Source organism: Balaenoptera acutorostrata, chromosome 7, assembly GCF_949987535.1.
Source record: "Balaenoptera acutorostrata chromosome 7, mBalAcu1.1, whole genome shotgun sequence".
Lineage (NCBI taxonomy): Eukaryota > Metazoa > Chordata > Mammalia > Artiodactyla > Balaenopteridae > Balaenoptera > Balaenoptera acutorostrata.
Window position 1 is genome coordinate 96,507,476 of NC_080070.1, and position 12,439 is coordinate 96,519,914.

At 45.2% G+C, this 12,439-nt stretch overlaps 1 protein-coding gene across 4 annotated transcripts in view; it reads left to right on the plus strand.

The window, feature by feature from the left end:
- The window catches only part of MAGI2 (membrane associated guanylate kinase, WW and PDZ domain containing 2), a 1,355,072-nt gene that overhangs the window by 1,318,716 nt on the left and 23,917 nt on the right, over nt 1-12,439 (plus strand). The window lies entirely within an intron of this gene.

Below are 12,439 nucleotides of genomic sequence, written 5' to 3' on the forward strand. Positions count from 1 at the left end.
TTTGGTGCAAGGCACTTAGCACTGAGAGGAACAGAAAGATGAATGAACCACATGTGTTCTGTAGTAGGCGTGACCCAAACAAGTCTATCAATAAGTAAATATCAGCCAACAGATGCTCAGAAGAGATGAGCAAAATGCATCTTTCTCTGCGAGGTTATCAAAGAAGACTTCAAGAATGTGGTGGCGTTTGAGCTGAACCTTGAGTAATAGGCAGACTTTTAGGAGGCAGAGAGGGAGTGGGGCAATCCAGTCATAAGCAAAATCAATCGAAGTGAGGACTTGAGAGTTAAGGCACGTAGAGCAATTTGACTGGGGCGTAAGGTGCATGCCAGAGACACAGCGGGAGGGAGGGAAGGCCTACCATTTAGGTTCAGGCCGTGCCACGGAGGCCAGAAAATGGAGACAATCAGAGCAGTGGGATAGCAAAAAAGAGGCTGGATGTGAAGGCAGCAGTGGCAACGTGACAACCACCGCAGCGCTGTAGATGAGCAGAAACAAGGGCCTCAACGAGGGCGGGAGTGGAAAGGCAGGCAGAGACACAAGCAACTGCTGGGTACCTGATTAAGGGAAGGCGAGGGAGGACCACGCTGAGGCTTGGCTCCTGAGTGACTGACGGGCAGAGGAGAGAAGGGGGGAGTCAAGATGGCAGCAGGTCATCATTAGAGAGTCCGGGAAGGCTCAGCGGCCTCCTGAAAGGCAGCGTGCTTCCGCGGAGGGTCTAGGCTGGCGCAATTTCAGGGTCACCAGGAGGTAATCCCGTTCATTTTCTTCTCTTCAGGCAGTTCCACGCCAGAGCCTGCCCGGACAGCTGAGCTAGACAGATATCTAGGAAGGAAGATTCTTCTCCCTCCAACCCCATTGTAATAGTTTTCACTGGAGGATGTATTTATGGATAACCTAAATCATCCTGCCTCAATCTCCTTTCCTTTCCTATTAAGACGATACACACAGAGCACATAACACCCACCCTCATTCCTTGGTTCTTTGTAAAAAGTGCCCAATCTCTGACTAGTCAGTATTGTAATTTTACATCCTGTTGATGGGGGTTTGGTCTATATATTATATAAAGATGGATAAGCAGTTACCAAGCTATTTAGCGAGTGATGCAAAATGTCCTTAAACTACTTTACATTAACAGTTAATATATTTAATATTTAATGTTATAAACCCACATGCAATAAGTGACTTTTAAATCTTTCAGTCCATTTACATTTTCATCTGGGAAGAACATTTTATTAGCATATTTATGATACCATCTCAAGACTTAATATGGCTTGATTCTATTAATAACAATTAATTTAAAAATCTTTGTCTTTTTTAATTATAGTTTTTGATTTAGTTCTTTTCTGCTCAGCAAATAAGGGTTGCTGCAGCTGGCATGCAGGTGGCCCCTAGCTAGCTTTGTTCTTTTTAGATCTGTCATAAGTTATTTGGTAAAGGAAGTTAATTAAAAGCAACAGCTCCCTATGTGGCCCCATGACTATAGCTCAGCTTGTCAGAGCTCTGGGCAGATATTTAGGTTTTAGCTTATTCTCTTCCGCGGTCATGATCTTTAGCCCGCAGAAGCCATGCTGAAGGCAATTCAAACTGAGTGGTTAACAGCCTCACCTGTGGATGACCCAGGTCATCTCATCAGCATCTTCATTGGGCCTGATACTGAGGACATTCCTACTTCTGGCCCTTTTTGGCCCCAGGGAATGTGGTATTAAGTTCCTAGCTCCTCAGTTTCTCAACTGTGGACTCATCATCCGGGCTCTGTAGATACAAGGCTGCCAGGTCCAGGACACCAGGGACCATCTGGTTTTTGACCTTGATGTTCATGAGAAGGATGTAAGGCTGCTGAGTGTTCAGTAGAGCCAGTGTCATAAGACTTATATATTAGAACTCGGCATGTGAGGGCTGCTGGCAGGGAAGAACTAAGGAATAGGGAATGGAGAAGAGACGTCACATCTCCCATCTAGATGCTAAGTTACATGGGATGAGGCTGCAAGCACCCTGAATATCCCTATAGAGGTTTGCTCCTTGTCTGAAAGCAAACCACCAAGGGGAAGACAGGGTGCCTATCTGTTCACCAACAACCGAGCACTCCCAGACCTTGGGGGCTAATAAGGGAGTTGCCATAGTCACCAAACGTTTTCAATTACAGGAAAAGCCAGCTTGTTTCAGAGTTAAGCCAGAATGCATCGATTACAGAAAAACTGTATATTGACCTAGCCCTAGTTCCAACTAGGAAAAATTTTAAGCCAAAAGAAAAGGAAAGAAAGAAAAAAGTGCAGCAGACAAGGGTGAACTAGCCATGTAGCTGCAGAGAAAACAACTGAGTTTTTCCCTCATACTGTTTCATATATTAAAGTTAGCATAACGTGATTGAGACATAAGCACATGATGCTACTACAGCTTTTTTCTTTGAAAGAAGAAACCTCAAGTCAGTCTGTCTTAAGGGAAGTTGGTCAAAGAAATGGTAAAGCAGGAAGGTCAAGTTATCTTGAAAAGTAAAATCGTTTCTAATTCATCTAAGCTTATTAATTTTAAAATTAAAGCACTTTCACTGCATCCATGCTCTTTACTAAGAGACTCGAACATAGTTGTAAATGAGGTGGGCTCTGATTAAATGAATCTTCACTCTCAGGTGAAGGCAAAGCGAGCTTAACCCATGTATATACATATCCATAAAATTGTAGACTGGAACTGAAAAGGCTCATGAAAATGTCATCATTATTCAGGTACTTTCCCTCAAAAATAAATTTCTAAGGAATTTTTCCATGTCTTCACATCAGTCAGTATATAACTCTATTAATGTGCTTAACAAATTGTAGCGTACTTCTTTCTTAAGGGGTCCTTCTCCCTTCATTAGAATGTGAGCTCCACAGGGTCAGAAAGAACATGTTTTAAATTCATTTTTATATTCCCAATGGTGAGCACATTGCTCTGCCTTAGGGATATGAATAGGCCACTCTGTGTAGTAGAATGAATGGATGAATGAATCAAGAAATTAAAGAATATCAGACCCCCAACCAAAGATCCTTACCTGGCTGTTGCTGTCGCACATACCTAGGTCTCCACCCCTTAGATACGTCCTCAAGCTTGTGAGGGAGGCTTCCCAAATGAAATCTTTTGAGTCTTAAGTTTCCATCCACATTTGACCTTTATTCCCACTTGTAGCAAACGATGACACTGAGGTCTTTTGAATGTCAAATTGACTTTGCCATTGATTCTCGGACTCCATCTCTCGGAGGGAAACTCTATTTGCCAAATACTACCCCCCAAACGGTATGCTAGCTCCACAAGGGCACTGACGTTGTCTTGTTGACCAGTGTATTCTGAGTGCTACCATCTAATTGTCACTCCAAAGACATTTGTCAAATGAGAAATTAAAGATTTCTCAGTCTATTGGCGTCCAACCAGTCCTCTATACTGCTGTGAAAAAAAAGGAGATGGGAATAAAAAGGTATACTAGAGCTCTGCATTAAGATTGAGTGGTTTTCTACTGTTCAGCAAAAGGCGGAGCTGGAGTCTGAGGAGATGCTAATGCCACTGTGGGCAACTCTTTCACTGTGTCATTCTGTCCCTGGAAGGGCAGTGACAGCAGTCAGTCTGTCTTTCTCATGGCTACGTTTCGAGAGGAAGAAAAAGTCTCTACTCTCGCGCTACACACATACACACACACACACACCCTATCCACACAGACACACAAAACACACACAGATACCCTATGCACAGAGACACGCACATAGACACACATACACCTCTTACTTAAAGCAGAAATGTTTCCACTTAGAAATAGTTGTTGTCAGTCTTAGTTACTAAGAGAAAGAATGCCCTGGGAACTCTGGATCCTGAAAAGGGACCATTAATAGTGCTGTAGGGCTTCCCTGGTGGCGCAGTGGTTGAGGGTCTGCCTGCTAGTGCAGGGGACACGGGTTCGAGCCCTGGTCTGGGAGGATCCCACATGCCGCGGAGCGGCTGGGCCCGTGAGCCACAACTACTGAGCCTGCGTGTCTGGAGCCTGTGCCCCGCAACGGGAGGGGCCGCGATAGTGAAAGGCCCGCGCACCGCGATGAAGAGCGGTCCCCGCACCGCGATGAAGAGTGGCCCCCGCTTGCCGCAACTAGAGAAAGCCCTCGCACGAACCGAAGACCCAACACAGCCAAAAATAAATAAATAAATAAATAAAGTAGCTATACAATTAAAAAAAAAAAATAGTGCTGTAGATTTTGGGAGGAGAAATATTATCTTAATGAATGTTTCTCATAAAATAATGGAATAAAGATGACCTCCTCATAATAGAAGTACAAGTTATGACACAAATTACCCTTTTTTTTCCCCATTTACCTTTAATTAAACTGCCCCTGGAAGATGAAAGAGTAAAGAGAATGAACTTGAAAGAGAGATTTATACCTGAGTAATTGGCTTGATACATTCATTGTTATTTTTCTTTTTGCATTTGCTTTAGGTTAGAGTTTGGCAAAAATTCAAACTTAGTAAAAGTAATAGTTATAGCAAAAGTGCATCACTTCTCAGTTCGTAAGTTTTTGAGACTGAAACTTACACCTCTTAAGGTTTATAATTATTTCCTGTCAGTAAAATGTGGATGCCTGTGTCCTAGGGAAGGGCATTGCCAAAAATAAAGTACAAGACTGATTAGCCCTTACTCTTTCCTAAAAAAGCCGTGTGACAAGTTGACTGTGAAGACAGTGGCCACACATCAGTTAAAACGTCTTTGACTCGCTTGCTTCATTCAAGCTTAGATGCTAAAAAAGAAGAAAGGGCTAACGGTCCATCCTCTAGGGCTCTCTGAATCCAGAACCCTAATGCAGGTTGCTGGTTATTTCAAGTGGATATAAATGGAGATTTGGACCAATCCTTTCCACCCCCAGAGGTCAAGAGAGCATCTGTACTTCTAAGACAAATTATTCTAAAACTTAAGTTCCCAGTGCAACTTTCTCTTTAAGACAAGGCTGATACAAAGCTCCAGAGTACAAACTCTCCACACAGATGTGTCCCATCTCAGACTGCACCTGCCACACACAGAAACAATAGGGTCCATGCACCTCACCTAGGGATATCCAAAGCCTTTTATAGCAATTTCCGTGACTAAAATGTAGCCAAAAAATTTTACTGTTTTAAAAATTTCTTGTCATGTAATATAGGTAAGAAAAATAATATACCCCACTCTATATAGTGTCTTTATTTCATACAAGGCAACTTTAAGAAGAAGTTTAAGATCTTTAAGAAGGAAAGCAGTTAACATTTAATAGTTATGAAAACTGAGGCCCAGAGAGGTTTGCCCAAGGTCATACAGCTAGTCAGCAACGGACAATGTACTTGAACCCATCTTCTGACTTCAAAGCATAGTGTTCTTTTCACTGAGTTGTGTGTGCCCTCCTGGCCTGATTCAAAGGCTTTACTCCGCTTGTTTAAGGGGATGCTGGTATATTCCTGCATATTGTCTACATTGATGTACTGATGGAGTCCTGGGTCTTGAGGGTCTGGCAGTTGTCAGTCAGCTGCATTTTGCAGCTCCAGGGATCACCAGCTATAATACTCTGGATATGGATAAAGCTGACTCATTCAGAGTAACTCCAGGAGATTCAGTCCAGTCAGGCCTTCAGAGAGTCTCCAAGGGACAGGGTCTTTGTGGTCAACCAATAATAACAACAGCATTTAATTCACTTTGCATTTACTTCATATCGACTATGTGTCTGGCATTCTAACGGGTACCATGGTTGAGCTCACTCAGACTTCATAACAGCTCTGGGGTTAGGTACCACGGCTCCACTCATTGTACGAATAAGAAAGACAAGGCTAGAGAGTGCTGGTTGGCCTTGATCAGGGAGGGTGACCGGAGACTGGATCCAGAGCAGTTTGACTCCACAGCCCAGACTTCTAAAAACCTGCATTACAACGGCCCCGTGGAGTTCATGCCTTCTTGATCAGCTATAACCCTCCGGAGACTCGTGAAATTCAACTAGACTCCAAGCCATTATAGAGAATACCATCTTAAAAAGCAACAGCCAGCCCCCATTGGCTCAGGGGCTACAACATTTGCCAGAGCAGGAAAGAGCTGCCATTTTATTAGCACAGGGAAACCCTCCTCTTGTTACTCTTTGGGTCATTTATCAAAGCATGTAAACGTAGCCAAGGAACATATTCCTCGACCACTGGGAGCCTGAACAAAGGCCCCATGACCCTGACTTTTGGGGTCAAGAGCAAGGTAGCAGGTGTTCGCCCTGCCTGCAGACTGGAATCGCCTGCTACGCTTTACAAAGAACCCACTTCTGAGTCTCATAGCCAGAGTCCGGGGATTGGTCCCCGGTGTGTCTGCGGAGGAGAGACCCACTGCTCTACCTGGAGTGCAGGCGGAGGAGCCTCCCCTCATTCCCAGTGTGGGGACCGCCCTCTGAACCCGTGTGGGTGACCCTGCCCACGCAGGGGAAGTTGAGCAAGGCATAGCATGGAGCGCCCCTCTTCCCGCCCCAGGACGGAGCCGGGCGGGGTCCGCGATAGCTGCGAGGAGGAACAGGCCACCAGGGGGCGCTCATCCTCCGGTCCGCGGCCGGGCGCCAAGCTCGCCTTTCTGCTCATCCCTGCGCCGCGGTCTGGGGAGAGAGTGGGCAAGACCTAGAATTGTGCTCTAACGCCTTCCTGCTTGCAAGGTGACCCAGAGGAAGTCGCTTACCCTCCGGCACTTTCCCCTTTGGAAAATATATACAAAAATAACTGCCACCCAACAAGCCCTGGACGGGTGCCCCAAGAGCACCAGTGGGATGTCTCGGGAATACGCTGGCAAAAGCAGCCCATTGACGCGGCTTATTATCATTACGAATAATGACTTACCTGCTGAAGTCTAATGTCTATATTAGAACGGTGGCATGTGTGCTGGGAGCTGTACTCTAAATGACTCTACCCACACATTAATGTAAGGATTAATCTCCCAACCTGCGGAACAGTATTAGCAGGTCGCTATGAGGTCCATCTCTCAAAACTGCAGACTTAGAAAGCAAATCTCAGGTCGCAGCTACGCGGTCGGGTCTCCTCCACCGAGGGTAAGGCCGAAGAATTAGCAGAGTCTTAATTACTCATCCGCCAGGGTCTACAGCCTCCAAGGCTGAGCCGGAATGCGGGAAGCCTACTGCCCCGTAAGAGCACACTCAATTTTTCAAGCAATTTCTCCAGTTCATTTGTTTCAAGCACCTTTGAATTCCTCTGGCATAATCACCCTACCCTTTGTCAACACAAAGCGATTGTTTAAACGACTCAATCAGATCATGCCATGGGCGACTATTTCCAATTATTATGATTTATTGCCTGTTTAGCACCAATGTGCCAGGCACATTCAATAGAAGAGGTAGCTTCGAAAATGATTTTTCTTTCTGCTCTGGAGGGCCCACGGAATAAAAATAGCCTGCTCAGAGTAAAGGAAACATTACCCTCCCTGACGAGGATCAGTGACTAAGGACATTTTGGGAAGGAGGTTTAATTTTCCAGATGAAGAAGAACAAGACTTTCTCATTGCCATCGATCCTCCTATTGATCTAGGGCACAGAGTATACTGATTAAAGAGAGAGAGAATAGTCCCGGTTTTTCACCAGGCCAGGAAGAGATTTGTTGTGGATAAACCAAAGTCACATAGTCCCACTGAAGGCAGGAATCTGGTATTATGAGTCTTGATTCCCAGCATGGCCCCATGCCGGCACCTTTGGGCACTGAACAAATGCTTATTTAATTGATTGATTCAGGTGTGAGAGGTCAGACCACTTATTATTCCCATCACTAATCACATCTACCATTTAGGGAATGGAGGTTTTTTGTAACAGCTCTTCAGGGAAGAGCCTGTCACCGGTTTAATTCTTCCCTCAGGTGGTTGCCAGAAAAAGACGGCAGCCAGGTACTGAGTGGTGGTTTCTGAACGGCTGAGGATGTCAGGAATGGGCTGACTAGATAAACAGGAGAGACTAGATAAATGTGTTGGCTAGGATCTCAGGAATGTGGTGACTAGATAAATAGGCTCCAAGTTCTTAATAACAACAGCCAGCTAACTTACTTTTTTTTTCTTTAATATTTATTTATTTATTTGGTTGCACCGGGTCTTATTTACTTATTTATTTTTATACTTATTTTTGGCTGTGTTGGGTCTTCGTTTCTGTGCGAGGGCTTTCTCCAGTTGCGGCGAGCGGGGGCCACTCTTCATCGCGGCGCGCGGGCCTCTTCACTATCGCGGCCTCTCTTGTTGCGGAGCACAGGCTCCAGACGCGCAGGCTCAGTAGTTGTGGCTCACGGGCCCAGTTGCCCCGCGGCATGTGGGATCCTCCCAGACCAGGGCTCGAACCCGTGTCCCCTGCATTGGCAGGCAGACTCTCAACCACTGCGCCACCAGGGAATCCCCTTACTGACTTTTTAAGAAGTCCTATTAGTGAATATTAAACATCAACTCAAATCGTTTGTAAAAATTAAAAAGCACTATCTATCAACACATCCTTCAGATACCCTCTCTCCAGTCATACCTGAGGTAGACAAGGAATGGTTACTGTCCTGTCCTGAATGAAACACTAAATGGTTCCCTGGTGTTAACTATGCCAGTAACACGGCATGGCTTACGCTTGGTTAAAACTCCACTGACTTAACCAGCAGTCTCTCTTGAGCATTCAGAAACAAAAGTCAACCTGGGGGGCATAGAATTTCTTATTCTTTCTGGAAGTATCATTCACTTGAGCACACTGGTCACCACTGTTACTTCTTTTCTCAACTTCAGGAAAGTGCCCCCTGCAGTTCATAAGTGATCTCACCGACTACATTGTCAATATTTTGGAGCACCGTTTCTCAAACTGGGGAGCTCATTAAAATGCAGATTCTGATTCCTGGGGCCTGAGGTTGAGGCCTGAGAGTCTGTGTTCTTAATGGGCTCGCAGGTGACGCCGGTGCTGCTGGTCCTGGGACAATTTGAGCAGCAAGGTTTTAGCAGTTCATACAAATTTTTTTCCTACAGATTGTACAGAGTGTGTAATATCTTCACATTTTTTTTTCATTTAGGAAGACAGTAATACGATAAAATGTAACTGAGCTGTATGACATCAAGTGATGTCACCTATGCAGACATAGATACATATACTGATACATATACATTTATTTCAAGTATACCAGGTCTCGCCACATTTCTCTAAATTATGATGGTTGGCTGCGGTTCCGCTTTCAAGAGAAGGGAATGAGTGCTCTCCAGCTGATACTCATCCGTCATTCAATTGCTGTTTATTGAACACTTAGTATGTGCCCAGCACTGTGTTAGAAACTGAAGTTACAGCAGTGGACAAGACAGATCACAGTCTCTGTCTAACAGGATTTGTATTCGAGGAAGAGAGATACAGAGATTGAGGTAACTGTTGTGAAAGAAACAAAGGAGCTGAAATAGAAAATGAGCACTTTGGACAAGGTGGTGAGAGAGGCCCGTCTGAGGCGGTGACAGTGGAGCTGAAGGGTCTACTCCTGTGAAGCGACGGGGGGCCGAGTGTTTAGGCTACCGCTGTGCTCACAGCCCAAGAAGCGTCTCCTCCCTCGGCGGCAAGTGTGTATTGAACAGAAGGGGGCTGCTGCGCAAGCTTGGTCCTCAGCTCCGAGTCTGCATCCCTGCCGGCAACTCACCACCGACCCCTCAGCACTCAGCTGCCCACATCCTCTCCCGAGCCGGCCTCTGGCTCCCCTGCCTGTCTGCAGCCCATCCAGCCGCTGCGCTAGCGCTCTCTGCAGGGGTTCCTGACACATGAGGAGTTTTCTGCTTGTGCACAGACCCGTAAAAATCTGAGGCCCTGATAAAGCGTCATCCGCAGTGATAGTCAAATAGAGTTTCTAGTATTTCTTTTCAGTTTAACTTTATTTCTGAAGAAGCGACTCCAACAAAGAGCCTTATTTTTTGCTCACATGAAATTAAACCTGCTGGAAATCGGCCATTATGTATGAGACCAAAATACTGCAGAAATTGATACTCATTGGTTTGTTTCTAGGAAAAACAGGGACTTTGTTTGCAGAAGGAAAAAAGTCATAGGCAGTCTTTTTCAGAACCCAGTCAGAACTCTCCTGTTTAAGGTCAGGCAAACTCACTGCCTGGATGGATGCCTCGTGGGCTCTGGTTCCTTCTCAGGTGGATTATCCAGGAGGCGGATCTACCAGGATCTGTATTTGTTCATCCTGCTCCGGGGCTATAGCTCTACTCCCAGCATCTTCTGCAGGAAACAAGTGATAAATCTCACCTCTCCCTTTTGCTCCTCATGGGAACTTTAAATAAAAGTAACAAAAAGGCTAAAAGGGTGGAAGGGGATAATCCCTGGACAGGCCAGTTAGCCTCTCTGAGCCTCAGTTTCCTCATCTGCATCATGGAGATAATGCCAGTATCTACATCAGAGGTTTTCTGTGAAATTTGAATGACAGAATGCACACGCAACATTTAGCACAATAGTAAGTGCCCAGCGAATGTTAGCTGTTTTTTTACCATTGTCATTATTATTTCCAAGTGCTTACTATGTGCCAAAAACTGGGATAGATGCTCGTTTAGCTTTTACAAAAGTTTGGGTAATTTTAATTTTCATAACAGATATCTGAGGTAGTTATTATATCACGTAGGCTCAGAGAAGTCGAGTACTTTGCCCAGAGCCACAGAGCTGGCCAGTAGTAAAGCTAGGATTTAACTCTCTACACTGCCTCGACTCTAGATCTCTTTCCCACCTCCAGTGTTCATGAATACTGACATGACAAAGGCAGGCTCAAACCCTCCAGTGGTTCTCCGACACCTGCAGAATGGACTCCACAGTCCTTCACATGCCAACAAATGAAGAAGCCTGCCATCGCCTCTTCTCCTGTCACTCTACTCCTGACATCCTGGGACAGTCTATTTGGAGACCCCTCACATACCCCGGGCACATAGCACAGAACTTGAACAAATGAATGAGTGTGTGGAAGTATGAATGCAGGGAAGTCAAGATTGCGTGGCTGACCCTGGAAAACAATGAAAAGTTGAGTTTGGGGTGTATAAAAGGGAGAGATTCATTTTTTTCATTTTTCCAAGGTAGGTAAGCAGAAGAGAAGCAACCACTTGAGAGAGAAAGGCTAATTATCGAGGAAATAGGGGATGACGTTGCTGCTAATAATAAAACTATAGTCAATCTAGTGTTCACTTGAAGACCATTTTGTTAGGGAGGCTTCCCTGAACCCCTAAATGAGGTTAGCTCTCCATTAAATGCTTCTGTAGCATCCTTTACTGTTTTAAACTTTTCTTTTGATGACACATCACATCTGAAACCACTCCTTCTATATCTACCTCATATAACAAGCTCTTCAAGGTCAGGGACATCATCCTTGTTCATGCTGAATTCACAGCAATTAACACGGTGCCTGGCACAGAGCAGATGTTCAATAAACTTTTTAAAAAAATAAATTTATTTATTTTTGGCTGCGTTGGGTCTTCGTTGCTGAGCGTGGGCTTCCTCTAGTTGCAGCAAGCGGGGGCTACTCTTCGTTGCGGTGCGCGGGCTTCTCATTGCGCTGGCTTCTCTTGTTGTGGAGCACGGGCTCTAGGCGTGCGGGCTTCAGTGGTTGTGGCACGAGGGCTCAGTAGTTGTGGCGCACAGGCTTAGTTGCTCCGCGGCATGTGGGGTCTTCCCGGACCAGGGCTCAAATCCATGTCCCCTGCATTGGCAGGCAGATTCTTAACCACAGCGCCACCAGGGAAGTCCATGATGTTCAATAAACATTAACTGCAAGACTAATAGTATTTATCCATCCTAAGGGCAGTAGTGCTTCTGCTTGCCAATACCAATAGGATAAAAAGAAATTTCATTTCTTGATAAAGGAAATCTAAAACAACATGATACTCAGACTGAAGCAACACACATTTAACAAGTTTTAGTTCAAGCATCAGTGAGTTAACTCACCCGTTAGATAAAGAGGAAGGATCACCCTTATCACTCTCCTGCTTAAAACCCTTCCCACTGTCTTCAGGATGAAGTTCTCACTCCTTAGCTGGTACCTAGGGTTCCCAGGTACCCAACCTGCTTTTCCAGCCCCCTCTTCTATCACTAGCCCAGGCACCCCTTAACCATTCCCACAACCCACTGAGCTCTTGCTGATCCCACCTTCTTGAATACTCTTTCCTACTTTCTGCATCCAGTGAGCTCTTATTTTCCCTTCAAACTCAAACTAAAACCAAAACCTCCCCCGAGTCCGAAATACAGAACAATCTATTCTCTCCGTACCCACCTCACAGCACTCTGTACTTGCCCCTCAAAGTCTAGAAATCTGAAGTAGTACACTGTGAGCTCCTTGTGTCTTGTTCATCTTTACATCTCCGGTGCCTAGCACATGCCTGCATAAAGCTCAGCGCTTTTTCCAATGACTAAATGTAAAAGAAAACCTTGGGTCCTCCTTAGCTATTCTCTTTCCCTCACACCCAATA